Raw genomic sequence first — 19,931 nt, 5'->3', positions numbered from 1 at the left:
GTAAATCAGTTTGAAACTTTTCAAGTTGTACACTTAATTTTTTTGGCTGGGTGGCATGCCAGGATCTTAGTTCCCGACCAGAGATCGAACCCAAGCTCTCTCTATTGGAAGTGTGGCCTTCCAATAGACTTCCAAAGACTGCCGGGAAGTCGTGAGCCTGTGTCTGGTAACATTTCCCACCCCACCCCCACCCCCTGCCCCTGGTAACATCTTTCAGACCTGTAGGACGGCATCATGACCAACCTGGATGGCTGCAGGCCAGTCTTCCTCAGATTTCCCGTTTCACTTGGACTTATTTGGAGGTGTGCGCTCAGCCTTGCTCATGTATATTTTCTCCTATTCGATACCTATATTTTTTCAAAGAGCCTTTTTTCCCCCTAGGATTTTGGGGGGGAAATGCGCTTGTTAAGACTAGTCCCGGAGTAATTGTAACTGAAGAAAGGGTATTATATAAATTATAGAATAAACTATAAAGGACAGAATAAATTCCCCAACCCTTGTTACTCAGTTTGGCTCGCGCTCGGTCATTGTCGCTGCGCCGGCCTTTCTCTAGTCGCGGCGAGCGGGGCCTGCTCTCGTTTCGGTGCTTGGGCTCCTCCTTGCAGGGGCTCCTTTGGCTGCGGACCACGGGCTCTAGGGCACTGGCTTCAGTGGTTGCAGAGTTCGAACCCCTGTCTCCAGTGGTTGCAGAGTCCGAACCTGTGTCTCCTGCGCTGGCAGACGGATTCTCTACCCCGCGCCACCAGGGAGGCCCCGGTAAGGGACTCTTTTAAAAGTGCGCCTGTTGGAAGGGAAGCTTGTTTGCTACAGCGCGCGGCCCCTCCAGCGTCCTAGCGCTCCTGGTCTCCCCCTCCCCTCCGGGTCCTGGGGGCTCACCCTTGCAGGCTGCTCTCTGAGGTTTCTGGGTCTTCTGGCTTTTGCTGTCCTCAGCCCTCTGGAGGCACGTAGGAGGCAGCAGGGAGAAGGGCCCAGCCAGGGAGGGTATATTTTTTCTTTCCTCCAGCTTCCTGGGGCAGCCCTGGCAGTGGGAGTCCCTCCCCGTAGCACCACTCATGCCTGACGGGACTTCTGTGGTTCCAGCTGCTCACAAGTGACCTTGGACGCCTGCAGCCCTACCTCCTCTTCTTGTCTGTTGTCCCCTGTCAGCCCAGGGGAGGCGGCAGCTTCCTGCTTTGAGCTAGTCTCTGGATTATCTAACTATACCGGTGTAGGCACTCTGCTCCTCCCATCACCCGAGTCACCGATTCTCGCCTGTACATTTCCTCTGTGAAATATACTTGTAGAGATTCCTGTTTCCTTAGTTAAGACAGTCCCCAGGTCCTCAAAGCGTGGGAATGATAAACATCTGATGAGATTTTCCTCTTTGTGACATGCTGGCTTCTTCCACCGCAAGAATCTGGCCAGCTCCAGTCCTGGCAGAAAGTACCTGCATTTTTAATGTCACCGCCTCCCACTAGGAGTCTCCTTCCTTTTAGTGACTATTCATCTTCTCCTAGGCTCTGGTTTCCGAAGCGCTAATTTCTCTTTGTCAAATATATTCTGCATTTTGGCAACCTCCCCTGATGTCCTTGTAATCTGTCCTTGAGCTTCTCTTTGTCTAACCATCCCTGCATTATTTTGTGCAAGTGGTTTTTCTGGCTGGCTCCATCTCCTGTGTGTAATGTCCTTATAGCCTATATTAGTGTGTTGGTCTCACGACTCACTCCTGATTGTGCTTTGGTTTACAGTTGTATCTATGCTGGACTTCCCTGGTGGCTCAGTGGTAAAGAATCTGCCTGCAATGCAGCAGACTCAGGTTCTATCCCTGGGTCAGGAAGATCCCCTGGAGAAGGGAATGGCAACCCACTCCAGTATTCTTGCCTGGTGAATCCCATGGACAGAGGAGCCTGACAGGCTACAGTCCATGGGGTCACAAAAGAGTTGGACATGACTTAGCGACTAAACAACAACCCTGGGTTTGCAGGCACTTCACTTTCCCATACTGAGATGCTTTCAAAATGTGTTACCAGGCTCCTCACCCCCTCATCTCCTGTAGAAGTGTATGTGGTTTTGTAGTAAACCATTGGTAAGAACGTTAATAAGGATGCTTTGGGAAGAAGGAGGTAGGACTCAAGTGGCATCTTCCAGTATAAAGCTAACTTAGGAGCTGCATCAGAGGAAGCCATGCTGGTGGCCAGCTGGCACGGTCGTCTTGTGCTTCTGCCATAAGGACTGTGCCCAGGCTCCTCTCCTGCTGGAGGGCAAGTCTTGTTGGTTGCTTCCATAAAGGGCCCATAGTTGGCCACAGGGGCAGCTCTGTCCCTTCTCCAGGGGGTCTCCAGTTGAGCACAGAGAGCTGGGAATTGGAGCGAGGAGAAAGCCTTCAAGTTGTCTTCGACCAAGAGGTCCAAGAGCTTGCACACACAGCCCAGTTGTAGGTGCCCCATCCTCAGGTGCCCGGAGCAGAACCTTTTGGCGTTGCAGCACACAAGTGTTCAGCTGTCTGACTCTTGGCAACCCCATGGACTATAGCCCTCAGGCTCCTCTGTCCATGGGATTCTCCAGGCAAGACCTGACTGGAGTGAGTTGCCATTCCCTTCTCCAAGGGATCTTCCTGACCCAAGGATCGGACTGCGTCTCTTGCGTCTCTTGTATTAGCAGGTGGATTCTTTACTACTGAGCAACATGGGGAGCCCTCAGTATACAGGGAGATACCCTAAATTCCCAGTCATGCAAATCACCACCAGGTCTAAGGACTGGGGCTTAGGGAAGTCAAGAGCTTTGGCTAAAGGACAATTTAAGTATTGAGAAATAACTGATGACATGGGTAGTAAATGTCTGATGTTCTCCTGCCGTTGTGGGGGGAACAGAGCTCATGCAGAGTGTTGCACAGATGGGTCTACTTGGAGCTGGGTCACTTGCTAGTCTCTGCTCTCCACGGTGAGCTCAAGTGGTGAGAGCTGGGCCCAAGGACTGTGGATTAGAGGCTCTGAGTGAGCCAACAATGGAAAAGAAATAAGCTTGTTTTCAATGGGCAGAAGCTTTGAAGGAAGTTAATTAAGACACACTTACAAATTAGGGTTCTAGTTAATACAAATGCAAGATTGAAAAGAATAAGTCAGTTGCACACCTATAATCACCAAAGAACAATTTGTTTAGTAACAAAACACCAATTATGTCTGCTCTTATGTGAGTTTCTCCTCTATTTCTCTTGCAAAGAAATATCCCTCAGAACAGACTGAGTTCAGCATCCTCTCTTCCCAGGTCAGGCTCTCCGCAGTTTCCTTTGAGGAATTGGTACCCACGAGAGAGCCAGCCCACGGGTTCCCCTGACATCCTTCCGAAGGTTGGTCTTGCACCTGGCTCAGGTGTATCTCTCTGCAGAGATACAGTCTCTGTTTCTTCCCGTATTCCTCAGCGATGGGCAGTGGCACGAGGAGACAGTCTGGATCTGGAGTTTTCTTGGGCATCAGGGACTTGACACGGCCCAGAAACAAAGCAGGTGCTGCAGAAGGCAGAGAGCTTGCTTTCTGCGCCAGGTGGGTGTCTCTGTACTGTGCTGAGTCGGCCCTCAGTGGTCTGTGACGTTTCTCATCTAGTTATTTATAATGTTGACATGTATATTTTAAATCTCCCGTCATATTGTGACCCAGCTCTCTACTCTGTTTGTAGCAAAGGGTTAATGGTTTTGGAGGAAGGCACACTACACAAACGTTTGTGCCAAATGATTTTATGGTTGCCAGGTTCCCACTGGGTGCTGGGAACACAGGAGCGGACAGAAAGTCCCGGTCCTGTCCTCCGGGGAGTCCCATAGTTTACTGGAAAGAATATCAAGTAAAACAAAAAGCATGATGTAACTGAAGCTTATGAGAAGTTCTTGGAAAAGACCAGGTTTCTCTGAAAAGATACCGTGAGGGTGGTTAGGGAAGGCCTGTGTGGGAGAGTCATTCAAGACCTGGAGATTGGTTGGGGTTGTTGCAGGGCGCGGTGGTGGGGAGGGTCTGTGTGTGAGCGGGAGTCCCTGGAAGAGGCGGTGTGGCTTCAGGGCAGAATGAGGGTGACCGTGGCTGGCATGAGGCTGCTGAGGGTAGGCTGGGGTCTGGTGGTGCAGGACCTGCCAGGCCAAGCTGAGAACTTTGGATTTTAGCCCAAACACCCTGGGGCATCACTGAAAAGGTTTTTGTTTTGTTTTTCTTTCTTTCTTTTTAATCGGGGTGAAATTTATACAACACAAGCCGAAGCATTTTAAAGTGAACAAATCGGCGTTTTGTGTGTTCACAGCGTTGTGCAGTTGCCACCCATGTCCATCCTAAAACATTTTCACCACCCGGAATGGAAACCCCCGACCCACGCAGCAGTCGTGGGTTTTAGGGAGTCACGTGGTGCGATTTTATTGCGTAACATCTTTCTGGCAAGCTTTTGGAGACGGAATTAGAGAGGGCAAGAGTGGAAGCAAGACAGGCAACTGGGAAATTAGAGTCGACTGCAGGGAGAGGTGGTGGCGTGGCTCCTGGACCAGGGGGGCCAGAGGAGTCACCCGAGATGTGGAGAAGGGTGCGGTGAGCCGCGTGAGCGTCGGACCGTCACGTGCGATGATCTGCAAGTGGCTTGGTCACCTTGTAATAGCCTACGTCAGTGTTTCCCAAAGGGTGATCCACACCCCGTTGAGACAGACGTGTGGAGGATGCTTGTTGGAGGTACAGCTTCTTAAGCCCACCCCCAGATACCGAAGCAGAAGGAATGAGGTGGGTTCCCTAAGGGATTCTTACGGGAACTGCGGTTTGAGAACCACTTACGGTCTTCTCATTCCGATGCCCTTTCAGGTTGAAGGTCGCCAGCAGTCCATCCAAGAGGGATGAATCAGAACGAGACACAGGATAGACAAACGGATTGCCTAGCGCGTGCTTGTGACTTTGAGTGGGAGAGATGCTTTTCCGAGATGTATCTTTGACTTAATCCTGAAGGCGGACTGGGATGTGTAATGTAGATAATTCTATGGGTGGTGTTTGTTTTTGATTCTTTTCCCTTGGGAGTGTCCTGCCTCTCCCCGAGTGACTTGTGAACAATGGCATTATCATGAAATACAGTGTAGGTACTGTGTAGTAATTTATCGTGTTGATGTTTAGTCGCTAAATCACGTCTGACTCTTGTGACCACATGGGCTGTAGCCCGCCAGGCTCCTGTGTCTATGGGATTCTCCTGGCAAGAACCATGGAGTGAGTTGCCATTTCCTTCTGCAGAGATCTGCCCAACCTGGGGATCGAACCAGCATCTCCTGCTTGGCAGGCAGATTCTTTACCACTGAGCCACCTGGGAAGCCTAATTTATTGTTAAAAAAAAAAAAAAAAAGCCAACAACTGCAGGAAATTAACTTGTAAAGAAAACCATCTTGGTATTTTTGGAGTTACCTTCTAGTTACAAGATTCTTACAACTTTAAAGAGGTATGTCCTCAAAATAACTGACTTTAGAGCCAAAGTTTTTGAGACTTCATAGTCAGAAAATCCTACAAGCTGTAGTAAAAATCACCAACAAAGAGATGGAGATTTTTGTCTTTGACTTCTCTTTTCCACTTGCCTTTGGTATGTTTTTCTAACCCAGTGCTACCTCTTACAGACAGAATTTCCCGCCACGTCTAAGCCACTCAGATGATTCTGTCCTAATGGTGTTTGGATCTTTCAAATAATCCTCTTCCTCCCAACAGTTTAGATAATACGTTTGGTTGAATTATACCTTTAGAACTGAGATAGCTCATGGAGAGCATCTAGCTTTCTAGTCTGCTTGAAGCGATCACCTTTGGAGAGCTTGAAGGGACTGTCACAGTCCTCGCTGCTGGGGAGTGGGGTTAGGTTTGCTGGGGGAACTGTCCCCATAAGAAAAGGGTGCGGCTGTCCGCCAGCAGCCAAGGGGTTAAGCTGTCTGCACCCCAGCATGGCAGCATCCCACAGCAGCCCGCCCTGTGCCCTTTTCCTGCCCACTGGCACTGCTCTTTCTGGAAGCAGCTGTGGGTTGCCCTCTCTCTGCCCCTCCTGCCCTCCCCCTACTCCCGCTTTCCCTTTTGGGAAAATGAGGTGCTCAGCTTCTTTAAGAAGATGTTTCATTTTGATTAATATTATTTCCACTCTCCTAGAAAGACGCTTAGGCACCTCGGGCTGTGTTTCTTTTTCACCAGTGTACAAACTCAGATCTTAAAGTGGTTTCACTGCTTCATCATGGAATTTTATAAAGAAATAATATTTTGAGTGTCTGGCTAGCATCTTCATTTTTTTAAATCTTGAAATACTTCGGATTTGTGAGGGATAGGAGGTAAAACTGTCCACTTATTTTACGCTCAAGATACACAGAATCAGTAAATAACTTTCCTTAAAGCTTGATTTTTCTGTGCCCTGCCCAAATACATGTTGTTATATGAGAGCAAACACTTTAGAAGAATACAAAGAGGAAGGTTAAAGTCTTCAGAAATATTGGAGCTAACCTTTGCTGACATTTTAGTAAAGTTCTTCCAGGCATATCTCTCTGTCTCTGTCTCTCTCTCTCTCTCTATATATATATGTATGTATCTGCACATGTACATGTATACATGATATACAGATGAAATTCTAAATAAAAGGGATTTTGCTGTGCATGCTATTCTGTAATCTACTCTGTTGTTCTGCTGACGTGTGCTGGGCATCCTTCCATGTCAACAAATATATCTTATCTTTTTAATGACTGAATAGTTGTACTGGATGCTTTTCATTGTGAGTAATGCAAATCCCAGGGCAAACTAGCTTAAATAATAGAACATACTGAAAAATCCTGTGGGCTGGGGCTGCAGGCATGATTTAATCAGGATTCAGGATTTCTTTCTTTAGAACTTGCTTTTTCCCTTGCTCCTCATGATGGCAAAACAGCTGAAGTTCTAGGGATCCATTCACTGTCCAGTGAAAGATAGCTGCTCTTAATCATCAAATAAACAAATCATCATCGTCATCAAAAAAAAAAAAACAAAAACGGAAATCCTGGCTTCCTTCTGCTTGAACCATCATAGGTAAAGCTACCAGGGAAGTGGCATGCACTGATTGCTTCAGATTTGGGTAGAAGTTTGTGCTAATCTGACCCAATCTCAGTGCATACACACATCCAGAGTTCTGCTAGAAAATACCGGAAACAGCTTGCTGAGGAGGCAGCTTGCTGAGGAGGCAGCTAATGCCGTCTCTTAGGCTTGACTCCAGACTTTGTTGTTGTTTAGTCACTCAGCCGTGTCTGACTCTTTTGTGACCCTTTTGTAGCCCTCCAGGCTCCTCTGTCCATGGGATTCTCCAGGCAAGAATACTGGAGTGGGTTGCCATTTCCTTCTCCAAGGGATATTACTGACCCAGGGACTGAACCCACATTACCTGCTTGGCAGGCGGATTTTTACCGCTGAGCCGCCTGGGAAGCCCCTACTCCAGGCTTTACTGATGGACGTTTAAGTTGTTTCTGATTTTTCTATTGAAAAATCATTGACACTCTAAGTATGCTTGTATGTACACCATTTTACACCTGCGCAGTGACCTCACTGGGGTAAATTCTTATTAGAAGAGTTGCTGGATCAAAAAGTATGTCCACTTTCCATCTAATAGCCGTAAGCCACCCACCATCCAAGCTCTAAAACCACCCTTTTGCCAGTTACATGTTGAAATCCCTCAACTGCCTGTTGGGAGCCTTTTTTTTTTTTTTTTTTTAAGTTTTTGAATCATTAAGCAGAGACTTCGGATTTACAGTAGAATTTCAGATGTCACAATTTTTCTGAGCAAGACAAATTTGATGTGACAGAATTTAAGATTAATCAAAGCTTCTGTGGTGTAAAAATGTTTCACCAGGCAGGCAAAAAGGACAGATTCTGCCAGCTGCAAGTCTCGTGCTTGGTGGGCGGCGGCTCAGGGATGGCTCTTTGGGTGCCCTGAGTGGCCACCTGCAAATTGCCATCAGCACGTGCTCTGCATCCACTTTGTTGCTGTCGACTCCCGTCTCAGGGTGGTACGAAGACAGGCCAGATGGGATTGGAAACGCCAGGAGAGGATGGCCATTCATGCGTGTACCCTGCAGTTTCAACTGTAGTACGTTGGAACGTCTTGCAGTTGAATTTTGTAGAAAAAAGCTTGGAAACCAGTGATCTTTGGGACGATAGGATCTCGTGTGCCGTGGTCATCCTTTGGAGGAAGTGAGTGGCGAGGCTCCTGCGAAGACACGCTTTGGGGACCCAAGGGCACAGAGGTGCTGCTTGCGGGATCACCTTTGCTGGTGTGAATGACAGTTGCGTGAGCGGGGACCCAGCAGGAGGATTGCAGTTGGCGTCTCTTGTGTATTTGCAGGCACAGTTGACATGCCGTCCAGTTTAATCCTCATGGCAACCTTTTCTTATGTCAGTAACCAGAGGAAAGCAAAGCTCCAGAAGATTGAGCACCTGGTCCGCTGTCACAGCCGGTAGGAGGAAGAGGTAGGAAGTTTGAACCCTGTCTTCCACCACACTGTGTTTTGAGGCTCCTTTTCTGCCCAGTGGAAATGATTAATGGCATTGTGCTTTGTTTTCTCTGATGATGCCAAGGAATGAATGTAGTGTCTAGTATTAAAATTAAGATATGGCAGTGAGGAGAGTCACCGGAGAATTGTAAATGATAAAAGGGACTGAAAGTGCGAATGGCACAAATGAGGTGTGTGACCCAGAAAGCTGCAGTGACATCCACTGTTGTTGCGTCGGCAGTGACAAAGAGGACAGAGTTCCCTGTGGGACATGACTGCATGGTGGCAGTTTCATGAGCAGGAGCCTGGTGGAAAGGGGCCAGGTGGGGAAAAGTAGCTAAGATGAAGCATAGGCTTCCCTGGTGGCTCAGATGGTAAAGAATCTGCCTGCAGTGCAGGAGCTCCGGGTTCGATCCCTGGGTCAGGAGGGAAGGCGATGGCACCCTACTCCAGTATTCTTGCCTGGAGAATCCCATGGACAGAGAAGCCTGGTGGGCTACAGTCTGTTGGGTTACTAAGAGTCAGGACACAATTGAGCGACTAACACTTTCACACTTTCTCTTTCATAATATATGTGAGCATGTTTCAAAGCTATGCATGTGCTACAGAAATATAAATTATTATTGCTAAATTAGAAATGTTTATCGTGGAAGCATATTTCCATGAGAGCTATTTTATCACCAATAGAGAAGTTGCAGAGTTCTGGAGACGTGTGAACCTCGCTGCTCCGTTGTTGATATGGGTTCAGCACGCTCGAAGGCTACAGCTCGGTGAAGTCAAACAATATCCTCATCAAGAGAAAGAAGCAAAAGGGCAACTTCCAAATAAAGCACAGCTGTGTCGGAGTGAAAAATACCTTTATAGGGGAAAAGAGAATGTCAGGGTGTAGCGTGCCTCCTGGAGAAAAAGAAGGGCTTGAACTCTCAGGAATGGGATTACGTAACACACGGTCAGTTCTTCTGACCTTGAGAGTAAGGGAGAGTCCTTTCGATTGTGGGTCAGAAAGATCGTGGGTCTCAGGGTCTCTGCCCACTGCACCCCTCTCCCAAGCCCCCCAACTGCTGAAGGCCACGTGGAGCAGGAGGATGGGGGAAGCACCAGCAGGTTGAGTGATCCCAGCAAGTCCCCTCCTGCATCCGGGAACCTGTGCATTGCTGTCCGCTGCCGGGCGCAGCCCTTGTCCGCGGCGTCTGCCGGCGGGCAGGCGATTTGGGCCCCGGGGGTGCGTTGCAGGACTTCAGTCAGTGCCCAGCTGCACACAGCAGCCCCCCGGGCATCGTGAGTGCTTTACTGGGAGCTGAGCGCCTCCTGACCCACGGATGCTCGCATGCAGCCATCGTGGACTGTCTGCTAGGCTGGCTTCTCTGTCTCCTTTCCTGGGAATCACTGCATCGCCCAGCTGCACCGATCATTAACAACTTCTTGAAGCGTGCAGCCCCAGCTCACTTCCCCTAGGCTCCAGGCAGTCGAGGCTTGCCCTATTTGGCAGTCGCCTGAGTAGCTATGAGCACTAGTGATGTTATTGGCCGAGGAGTTGAACAGAAGCTGAATAAAGTTTGGCTCTGTGCATCCTTCAGGGCACAGCTCCTGGTCCCGGGGTGGAAAAACAACAGAAATGGGCCCCTGAACGTGTTCTCGAGCGGCACACACTGTGACTGGGCTTCGACCATCCGCGCCTCCGCCCGACCCGGAGCTCCAGACTTGTGCTCCCGTCTCTTTGGTCTCCAAATCTTAGCGTGAAATATTGAGTACCCTAGGAAAGCTAAATTAATGGTGAGTCAAAGTAATTAAGGCAAAGTAAATAATCTCCGAGGTTCTCATTCCCCGTGAAACTAATTTCATATCTTATCCTTCATGTGTTAAAAATAGTTCTCTGCTAATTCAAGATGCCCGTCCTCTGTGTTGGTGAAGTGCACTTCAGTTCTATTGAAAGGATGCAGATTAGAGAGTTATTTTCAAATGGGCGATTTTTTTTTTTTTTTTTTGGACGAGAGACATTTATTTTGGCACCACGAGAGCGTGAATCTCTTTGGGTGAGCTGAGCGGTGCATACAGCTGTAGCGGGCAGCTGATGATCAAGTCGCTTATGATCACTTGCAGCTGGGACAGGCTTTTCATCCATCCCTTTAGTGAGGACTCGAATGTTCCCAGCCTCCCAGCCAATGATGAGATTTGTTTAGCTGTTTTGCAGGATTTTGACTAGCCGTAGCTTGACCTTGAATATATCTGCATGTTTAGAAACTATGTCTGTTTCATTCTTCTTCTTTTGATGTGGGCTGTTTTTTAAAATTGTGTATTTATTTTTTATTGATTTATTTTTGGCCACACTGGGCGCTCTTTGCTACACAAGGACTTTCTCTAGTTGTGGCGTGTGGGTTTCTCATCGCAGCGGCTTCCCTTGCTGCCGAGGGCAGGCTTGTGTTCGGACTTCAGCAGTTGTGACACAGGGGCTTAGTTGCCCCGGTCATGAGGGAGCTTCCCAGACCAGGGATCAAGCTGGGGTTCCCTGCATTGCAAGGCGGATTCTTAACCACTGGACCACCAGGGAGGCCCTGATGTGGACCATTTTTAAAGTCTTGACTGAATTTGTTGCAGTATTGCCCCTGTTGTTTCTCTTCTGGCTTTTTGGCCAGGAGGCATGCAGGACCCCAGTTCCCCTGGACCAGGGATCAGCCCCGCAGCCGCTGCATTGGAAGGTGACGTCTCAACCTCTGGGCCCCCAGGGAAGTCCCCATTCAGTTCTTCTATAGGAAGGGAGCAGTGGACTGTAAACGTCATTTTAGAGTTTTTTTTGTCACCTTAAAACGATGACAAATCCATAATGGGACAGTTGGGAGCATACGGGCTTTGAAGCGTCATTGTATCAAGCCCGTCCTTCTGCCACTGAGACGTTGCGAAGACAATGCCCTGTTGTCCTGGGGCCTCAGAGGGCATGGTTGTGGCTTGGATGAGGCTAGGATGCTGTGCTTCCTCAAGCTCAGAGAACTGCTTTAGGATTTCCTACTGTGCAGCGGTGGTCTTGATCAACTGAGAGAATTCTTTCTGTTTCTGTGACAAGGGAGCATTTTGGTTAGGAAGAGCAGAGGTATTTGAAGAGAAACCTTGAGCACACAGTCCTCAGTTCCCACCAGCTGAAGAGTGACATCATCTCTCGGTTTGCTTTGCCTCTTCAGAGAGCTGCCCCAGTCCTCCAGGATGTTGTGGAGCTGTGCTTCTAGAGAGGTGCCGTTTTGCTTTTGAGGTGACAGCCTGATGGCGGAATCTGCAGGATTTGGTGGCATCTGTAGTCACACATCTGCACAGAAAATTGTGGCTAATTAAAGGGAAGAGTTGTTGCTCTTCAGCCACAGTCGTGTCCAACTCTTTGCAACGCTACAGACTGCAGCCCCCCAGGCTCCTCTGTCCATGGGGATTTTCCAGGATGCCATGCCCTCCTCCAGGGGATCTTCCTGACTCAGGGATCAAACCTGGGTCTCCTGCATTGGCAAGTGGATTCTTTACCATCTGAGCCACCAGGGAAGCCCTTGAATGGGAGGAGAAGTGCATGTAAAGTGACTTTAATGATTCTCTGACTTTTAAATATTTAGTTTCAGTGTCAGAAGAACATTTTTTTAAAGACAGTGAAGTGTGCTCTTCTGCTAAATTTTTAATTTCTCTTTCTGATTAGGCTTCCCTGATAGCTCAGTTGGTAAAGAATCCGCCAGCAATTCAGGAGACCCCAGTTTGGTTCCTGGGTTCAGCAGATCCATCGGAGAAGGGATAGGCTACCCACTCCAGGATTCTCGGGCTTCCCTGGTGGCTCAGCTGGTAAAGAATCCACCTGCAATGCGGGACACCTGGGTTCGATCCCTGGGTTGGGAAGATCTCCTGGAGAAGAGAAAGGCTACCCACTCTAGTGTTCTGGCCTGGAGAATTCCATGGGCTGTATATATATAAGTCCATGGGGTTGCAAAGAGTTGGATATGACTGAGCGATTTTCACTTTTGGGAAAAGAATATGGAAATCGAGCATAGGCATGTGGTGCACATGGGGAATAATAACATTTTTGCTGCATGTGGAGATATCATACTATATTTGTACACTGAGATATTAATCATTGCTTGCATTTATACAGCATCTAATAGTGTGCAAAGTACCATCTTATCTTTTGATCATTGTGACTTCTGAATGAACTGGGTAATTATTATTGTCCCAGTTTTAAAGGTGAGGAAACAAATTCAGTGAGAGTGTCAGTCACTCAGTCGTGTCCGACTCTTTGCAACCCCATGGACTGTAGCCACCAGGCTCCTCTGTCCACAGGATTCTCCAGGCAAGAATACTGGAGTGAGTTGCCATTTCCTTCTCCAGGGGATCTTCCCAACCCAGGATTTGAACCCGCCAGGCAGGCTCTCTACCACTGAGCCACCAGGGAAGCTCTTAGGCTAGATTCTTTGTAGCATTAGCACCCCCTACACAAGCCACGTTAAAGCAAATGACAAATGGGGATTTCACTTGACAAGGTTATCTCATGTAGCTAGCAATGTAGCTTGCATTTTGGGCAACGTATGAATCTGCGTGCATTCCTGTATATGAGCTGGGGTGACTGGGGGCCAAGGCCCAGACGTTCTGGGTTAAATGTTCCGACAGGTGAAGCAATTGCCACTCCATCAACGATCAGGCACCCTTTCTTTACCTGCCTGACCTCGGCCCTAGTTTAGAGGTCTCCCAGGCTATGTATATTTGGCACTTGGAAATCTAAAAGCTTTTAGTAATTATTCTGAAGGGGATCTTTCTTTTAAAGCTGTTTCTCCTGCGGAAATGACTTTTTGGTCACAGAGCTGAGTGAGTGCTAGCAATAATTGAAAATGACTTGAAGAAGGGGAGGGTAAAGTGGAAGCAAGGCGTATTAGCTGCTGGCTGATATTATTGCCTGAAAGCAGGTGGTTTTGTTAGACTCAGTACACTGTATGTGGTGTAAAGAACAAACCTTTCCATTTTTTTTTCCTGAGAACCATGATGCTATCTCAGTAATTGAAAATAATCTTCTAAAGTTGCTCCTTAACTAGATTTACACAATCCCCTTTCAAATCAGCTGTTATCTGCCCTTACATTTCACAGTTAATGTTGCTGTCTGCACAGCCCCTGCTAACAAGAAGATCAAGTGTAACTCTTTTCATGATTTGAAATAAAGTGTTTCTATTGTAATTATCCCGGCGCCCGGTTGTGTGGTTACAAGTGGGCTCATTTCTCAGCTGGGTTTATGAGGATGTTTCCTTGTGGAACATAAGACCTTCTGTTCCAGCAGTGTTCTCGTTCACAGACCTCTCAAGGATTTCTTGAACTCCCTCGTGTTCACTTTTTTTGTACGTTTAGAAATGTTTGCATAGATGTTTGGGGTGTGGGCTGGGACGGGGGAGAGGTAGGTTGAGGCACCTTTTCCTCTGTAGCACCGACACGTGAGCGGCACCATATCCCCTTGTTTATGTTGTCAGCGACCTCATTTTGGCAAATTTAGGCAAAAACACACACCTATTCAATGACAGTTGTTTAGTCACTAAGTCCTGTCCAACTCTTGTGACCCCATGGACTGTAGCCCACCAGGCTCCTCTGTTCATGGAATTTCCCAGTCAAGAAGACTAGAGTGGGTTGCCGTTTCCTCCTCCAGGGGATCTTCCCACCCCAGGGATCAAACCTGGGTCTCCTGCTCCTGAGTCTCTTGCGTTGCAGGCGGATTCTCTACCATCTGAGCCACCAGGGAAGCCCCATTAAATTGCAGTAGGCAGGTTTTAGGGACTTCCCAGGTGGCACTAGTGGTAAAGAACCTGCCTGCCAGCGCAGCAAACATGAGACCTGGGTTTGATCCCTGGGTCAGAAAGATCCTCTGGAGGAATGTTTGGTGGCCCACTCCAGTATTCTTTCCTGGAGAATCCCAGGGACAGAGGAGCCTGGTGGGCTACAGCCTATGGAGTCACAGAGAGTCGGACATGGCTAACGCGACTCAGCCACTCATGGACACAGACAGCTTTGAAATTGGTGTCTCATTCCTGACGGTGCTGAGAGAGGCAGACGGGAACATGTGCTGCCAGGGAAGGTTGTGGGAAGTCTGGAGTCGCCTTCAGAATTCTTCTGGAACAGGCTACATCCTCACGTGTTGAGGATCCAGATGCTCTGTGAGTCTTCCGTCTCCATGCGGATGCATGTAACTCTATTTCCAGCCTGCGCTCACATTTTATTTTTAAGTAAGTTGCTATGTTACCCCTCTTGCATAATTGATCTACAGAAGCCTTTTGCTGCTTCCAGGCTAGCGAAAATTTCAATGATCCATTTTTAAAATCAAAATTGCTAATTGCTTATTTCCTCGAGGAAGATGTCAATCCATAGCCATGGCATGATGGAAGGACATTAAGTCCTATGTATGCTGGAGTATTAAATCCATCTGAAACTTGTACTGAGGAGGTTCTCAGTAGGTGGTATTTGTTACTAGTGTTTTGGGAAGTCTACTAAGGATGGGGCTGGAGGTGAAAGACACTAACTGAAGCAACTAGTTGTTTTTAAGACTTCTTTTAAAATATAGGCCACAGGGCTCTACGGCACAGTGTCAGTTGCCATGGTTACACTGAGCCCCGCCCCACCTTCCGTTTACAGTGGTGGTGCCTTCAGCATTTTAAGCCAGGTTTCCCTTGTGTGCAAAAGAAGGTTGAACAGAACGACCCTCTAAGAGTCCCAAGCACTGTGAATTGATGAATTCTATTAAACCTGAAGAATATTCAACGCACCCATCTACCAATAATAAAGAGACGGGATTTATGAGCCATCATTAAACTTCGTGGGCTGCCATTTCAGGCTCTCCAACTGTATTGATCCACTCCATTAGTAGGAATAATTGAGAATTGATTGAATCATTTAGACATCCTCTTAATTACATTAACAAAAAATGTAAATAGTCCATAAATATGGGCTTCATATAGTGTGACCCCCTTTTTTTTTCTTAAAATGCTTTCTGATTTCAGGTAGAATAAGTATCGTTTTGCATGATGAAAAGTAAGAGAAGATATCCTGCCTAACTTTCACAGTTGGCTATCCCAAGTGCCTTTCCTTGGGACTGTAGGATCCAAGTGAACGAGTGTCCCAGATTCTTGACGTCTTCCTGGTGAACATGGGTACCACTGGCTGACTCTTCTTGGAGGCAAGAGATCCAGCTTCTTCTTTTCTTTCTATATTTTGTTTTGTCTGGTTCAGTACTTAACTGGTAGCAGTACTGCTTAGAGCAGCAGTCCCCAGCCTTTTCAGTACCATGGGACGGGTTTTGCGGAAGACAGTTTTCCCACAGACCAGGGATTAGGGGATGGTTTTGTGATGATTCAAATGCATTACATTTATGTACACTTTATTTCTATTATTATTACATCAGCTCCACCTCAGGTCATCAGGCCCTAGATCCTGGAGGCTGGGGACCTGACTTAAAAGACATACAGCAGCAGTTGTAGGGAGTTAAATGCAAATTTTATCCCCTGGTTGAGTAAACAGCAGAGGAAGTTGATAAGCAAGAAACTCCAATTGGAGCATTAAAAGGGAGGTAACTTCCCAATTATCACAGAGAACGGAGGCCTGGCTTTCCCCATAGAGTAAATGACGACGCCCTACCTGCACAGCTTTGCTTCTCTCTTCTCAACATCAGCCTGGGGAGGAAGGGGAAGGTTGGAAGGAGGTCTGCACAGAAGGACTGGCAGTGGCCACACCCTGAGCTCACCCTTATCTGGGAGCTGCAAACAGAAGGGGCAGTGTGGAAGGAGAGACCAGGCTGGTAACAGAGTTTAAACTGCCCCCGGGCGGCTTTAATTTATGAGCCTCTCGCCTGATGGAGATGTTGTCAGAGGAATTCTCCGGACTCCCGCCAGCGCTGAGCTGTCCCTCAAGATGCATCTCGGCGGTCCTGGCCGCCTCACGCTCACCTGGGCTCTTTAAATGTGATTCCTCTGTGCCCGCTAGTTGTTGTTTAATCTCGAAGTCGTGCCTGACTCTTAGTGTAGTGTGCCAGGCTCCTCTGCCCACGGGATTTCCCAGGCAAGGGTACTGGAGTGGGAGGTCCAGCTTTATTTGACATCTGGTGCAGAAAAAGTGGAGGAGGAGGATGTGCAGTGATTAGATTTACAGGAGGAGGCAGCAGTGACCTCAAGAAGGACACGGACTCACGCTTTTATTTTACCATTTTTGTTTCTCTTCCTGATGTGCTGCTGACTGCCCGGAATGCTATTTCCAACTCCTCTGCTGTAGAAGTTGGTAGTATTTTACTCATTGAGGCTGGGAAGTGACACAAATTTGGCTTAAAGCAACGAGACCATTGTGAACACTTATATCATATTACAAGCATCCTGGGAGATTCCGCAGACACTAATGAGGAGAAAGAAGAGGCGCCGGAGTCCCTCTAGTTGAATAGCCAGTAGAGGTGGGTCCCCATAGTGAAATTCATCTGAAAACAATCCGGTCTAGTGCCTGAGAGGACAGCCAAAGAGAGTGGGCGGGTGGTTAATATTTGTAACTTTCTAATGCAAAGTCTTGTGAAAGTGTGTAGTTTTACATGCTGTCATAGCATGCTGTTGCTTTTTTTTTTTCTTCACTGTATGACAAGTACTCTGAGAGTTTTTGCATTTATCTCAGCAGTTTCAAAGTGACAAGTCCATCTGATGGTGTAGAAAAATGAGTATTTTCCTATAAGTTTTAGGTACTATCCATAAATCTTTGTGTGAAATAATGGTGGTTTTCATGATTGAAAACATCTATTAGAAAAATTTACTGATCTTAGTTTTGAGGAACTTCCTTTTTTTTTTTTTTTTTAATTCCAGTGTCTCTATATCTGAGCAGAAAATCAGGTATCTTGTGGGAAGCTCGTCTCTGGAAGCCTTGGGAAACATTGTTTTTTGGGATGAAAATGAAGACCACAAGGCAGGAAGACCCTCAGGTCTCTTCCTGTGACTTTGGACAACTCACAGTCTTGATCACCACAACCTCCCTCTCCAAGTATTAATAGCTGTACTTGGTTTTTTTCTGTATCTCATGCATTTGGGGAAAATAAGCAAGATAATAGTGCAAATCTCCTCTGAGGGAAAAATGCTGTAGTAATATGAATTGACATAGTTCTCACTGCCAGGCAGGTGGTGTTTCTTTCTTTGTTTTCTTCCACTTTTCTGCTCTGGAATAGCTGTGATTCTGAAGCGAAGGCAGGAAAGCACAGTATCCCTCAGCACCCTCCCCAGACACACACACACCCCAAAAAGACTTTTCACAAATCCCATGCATTTGAATTCTGTTGTAGGCAAAGAGTCTTTTTACTTTAAATTTGAATACTGTGCCTGCTGTTTGGGTTCCCTTGGAAATTTTCATTTTTGATCTAGCTTAGAAAATACAAGGAGAATAAAAGCTGAAGAAAGCAGGTGAGAAGTGAGGAGTGGTGGTGGAGGCAGGTGGCAGGGACTTATGCCCCTGGAGTGAGTGGGCCGTACGGGAGACAGACCACGGCGCTGCCCTGGCTGTGTGATGCGGCCCAATGCTGATGTCCTCCTGGAGAGGCAGTAGGCAGGTCTGGGCAGACAGCAGGCCAGAGATCCAGTCCTCTTGGGCAGAATTCTCAGTGTCACCATCGAAAGGAGAGTAAATTCCAGTTGCCTGTGCAGTGTACTGATACAGAAGTGTGAATAACTTGTTGCATTGTAGAAGGATTGTAGTTTTTTAGGCTTCCCTGGTGGCTCAGACGGTAAAGGGTCCGCCTGCAGTGCAGGAGACCTGGGTTCGATCCCTGGGTCAGGAAGATCCCCTGGAGAAGGGAATGGCAGCCCACTCCAATACTCTTGCCTGGAAAATCCCATAGATGGAGGAGCCCTGTAGGCTACAGTCCATGGGATTGCAAAAGAGTCGGACACGAGTGAGCAACTTCACTGGGTCACTGGTAGTTTTTTGAAATTTTAAATAAAATGTTACCACAGGGTGATACTTTACAGCTTTCTAGAAAATACACTCAGCCAGACCAGAATACTCTTTGATAATGGCAGGCAAAATGAAGTATTTGTTTTCATTACTTAAATGGCAAAAAAAAAAAAAAAAATTGAGCTATTTTTACATTGTGTGGAAGAGATCAACTTACTGTTGATGATAACTTTTCAGACGAGTAGATTCTTTTGCATCCGGTGAAGTCTTAAGCCCCTCTGTAATCCCCATTATTGTACATTTTGTTATCAACAAGTAGTTAAGCTCCTCTCCTACTTACAGACTTAGAGAACAAACTTATGGTTGCCCCCCGGAAAGGGATAGTTAGGGAGTTTGGGACGGGCATGTACACACTGCTGTATTCAAAATGGATAACAACAAGGACCTACTGGATAGCACATGGAACTCTGCTCTGTATTACGTGGCAGCCTGGGTGGGAGGGGGTGTTGGGGAAGAGTGGATACCTGTGGATGTATGGCTGAGTCCTTCTGCTGTTCACCTGAAACGATCACAGCATTGTCAATTGGCTATACTCCAACACAAAATAACATGTTTGAAAAGAAAGAAAAAAAAATTAAGTTCCTCGCCTCGTGGAATAGCAGTCTCATGAAGGCAGAGATCATGTCACCCTTGCTCACAGTTGTAGCTGCAGCATCTGATGTGGTACCTAACACAAAGGAGATGCCCGGTGATTACCTGTTGAATGAATGGATGGATGAATGGATGCCCTTAAACGCAGTGCAGCTTGATGAGCCTGAACCTCGGCTGGATTCAGATGCCATCAAAGAAGTAAGTGTCTTAAACTGTTGCCTTTATCTACACCCAGAAGTGACATCACTCTCTATCATTCCAAGGTGATAGAAGATGGAGGCCATTAATTCTCATTTTCAAAATGCTTATCCCGATGACTCTGATGTGCAGCTTGGGATGCCTACGCCAAGCTCTGATTTAGAGTGTTACAGTTAACGTTCAACTCTGAAAGATACTGGCCTGGTCAGCATCTCCTTTACTTTTTTTTTAAAGGGAGATACTTTCTCATTAGGCATTGTGGAGCATAGCTTGAGGGGTTGAAAGTTTAAAAGGAAATAAGTTTGACTGCAAGATCTTGTGACTCTCAGGATATGTGTTTAATTACATCTCTTTAGGTGTATTATAGCGACTTATCCATTTCCAGCCTAGGTTTTCATTTACCCAGCTGTTTGACACACATTTTCTTTGTTCCATTCTACAGCTTTTTCTAAATGGAGTTAGCTAAGTTTCCCGGTCCTTGAGCAGATAAGGTCTCCTTTGCCTTGCTGTAGGCTCTGTTCACTAGTGAGCACCTTGACCACATGAATTGATGTGTGCCAAGAGTTTGTTACGTCTTATAGTTGGAGCAGGAAATGGCAACCCACTCCAATATTCTTGCCTGGGAAAATCCCATGGACGGAGGAGCCTGGCAGGCTACAGCTACAGTCCATGGGGTCGCACAAAGTTGGACACAACTGAAGCGACTTAGCACACTCGTTGT

General features: G+C 47.1%; 1 protein-coding gene across 13 annotated transcripts in view; it reads left to right on the top strand.

The window, feature by feature from the left end:
- The window catches only part of ENOX1 (ecto-NOX disulfide-thiol exchanger 1), a 680,015-nt gene that overhangs the window by 9,450 nt on the left and 650,634 nt on the right, over nucleotides 1–19,931 (top strand). For 3 of the 13 annotated variants that reach the window (XM_059892208.1, XM_059892203.1, XM_059892200.1), the window contains exon 2: nucleotides 8,314–8,438. The exons of 8 other annotated variants lie outside the window; for them this stretch is intronic. The gene's annotated coding sequence lies outside the window, so the exon portion shown is untranslated. Of the gene's footprint in view, nucleotides 1–3,984; nucleotides 4,725–8,313; nucleotides 8,439–19,931 lie in introns of those variants that run through there. 2 more of the 13 variants (XM_059892209.1, XM_059892206.1) reach the window with 1 other exon arrangement.

Source organism: Bos taurus, chromosome 12 (assembly GCF_002263795.3).
Source record: "Bos taurus isolate L1 Dominette 01449 registration number 42190680 breed Hereford chromosome 12, ARS-UCD2.0, whole genome shotgun sequence".
NCBI classification, from domain to species: Eukaryota; Metazoa; Chordata; class Mammalia; order Artiodactyla; family Bovidae; genus Bos; species Bos taurus.
The sequence above is the reverse complement of the archived record's forward strand: the minus strand, read 5'-3'. Positions and strand labels throughout refer to the sequence as shown.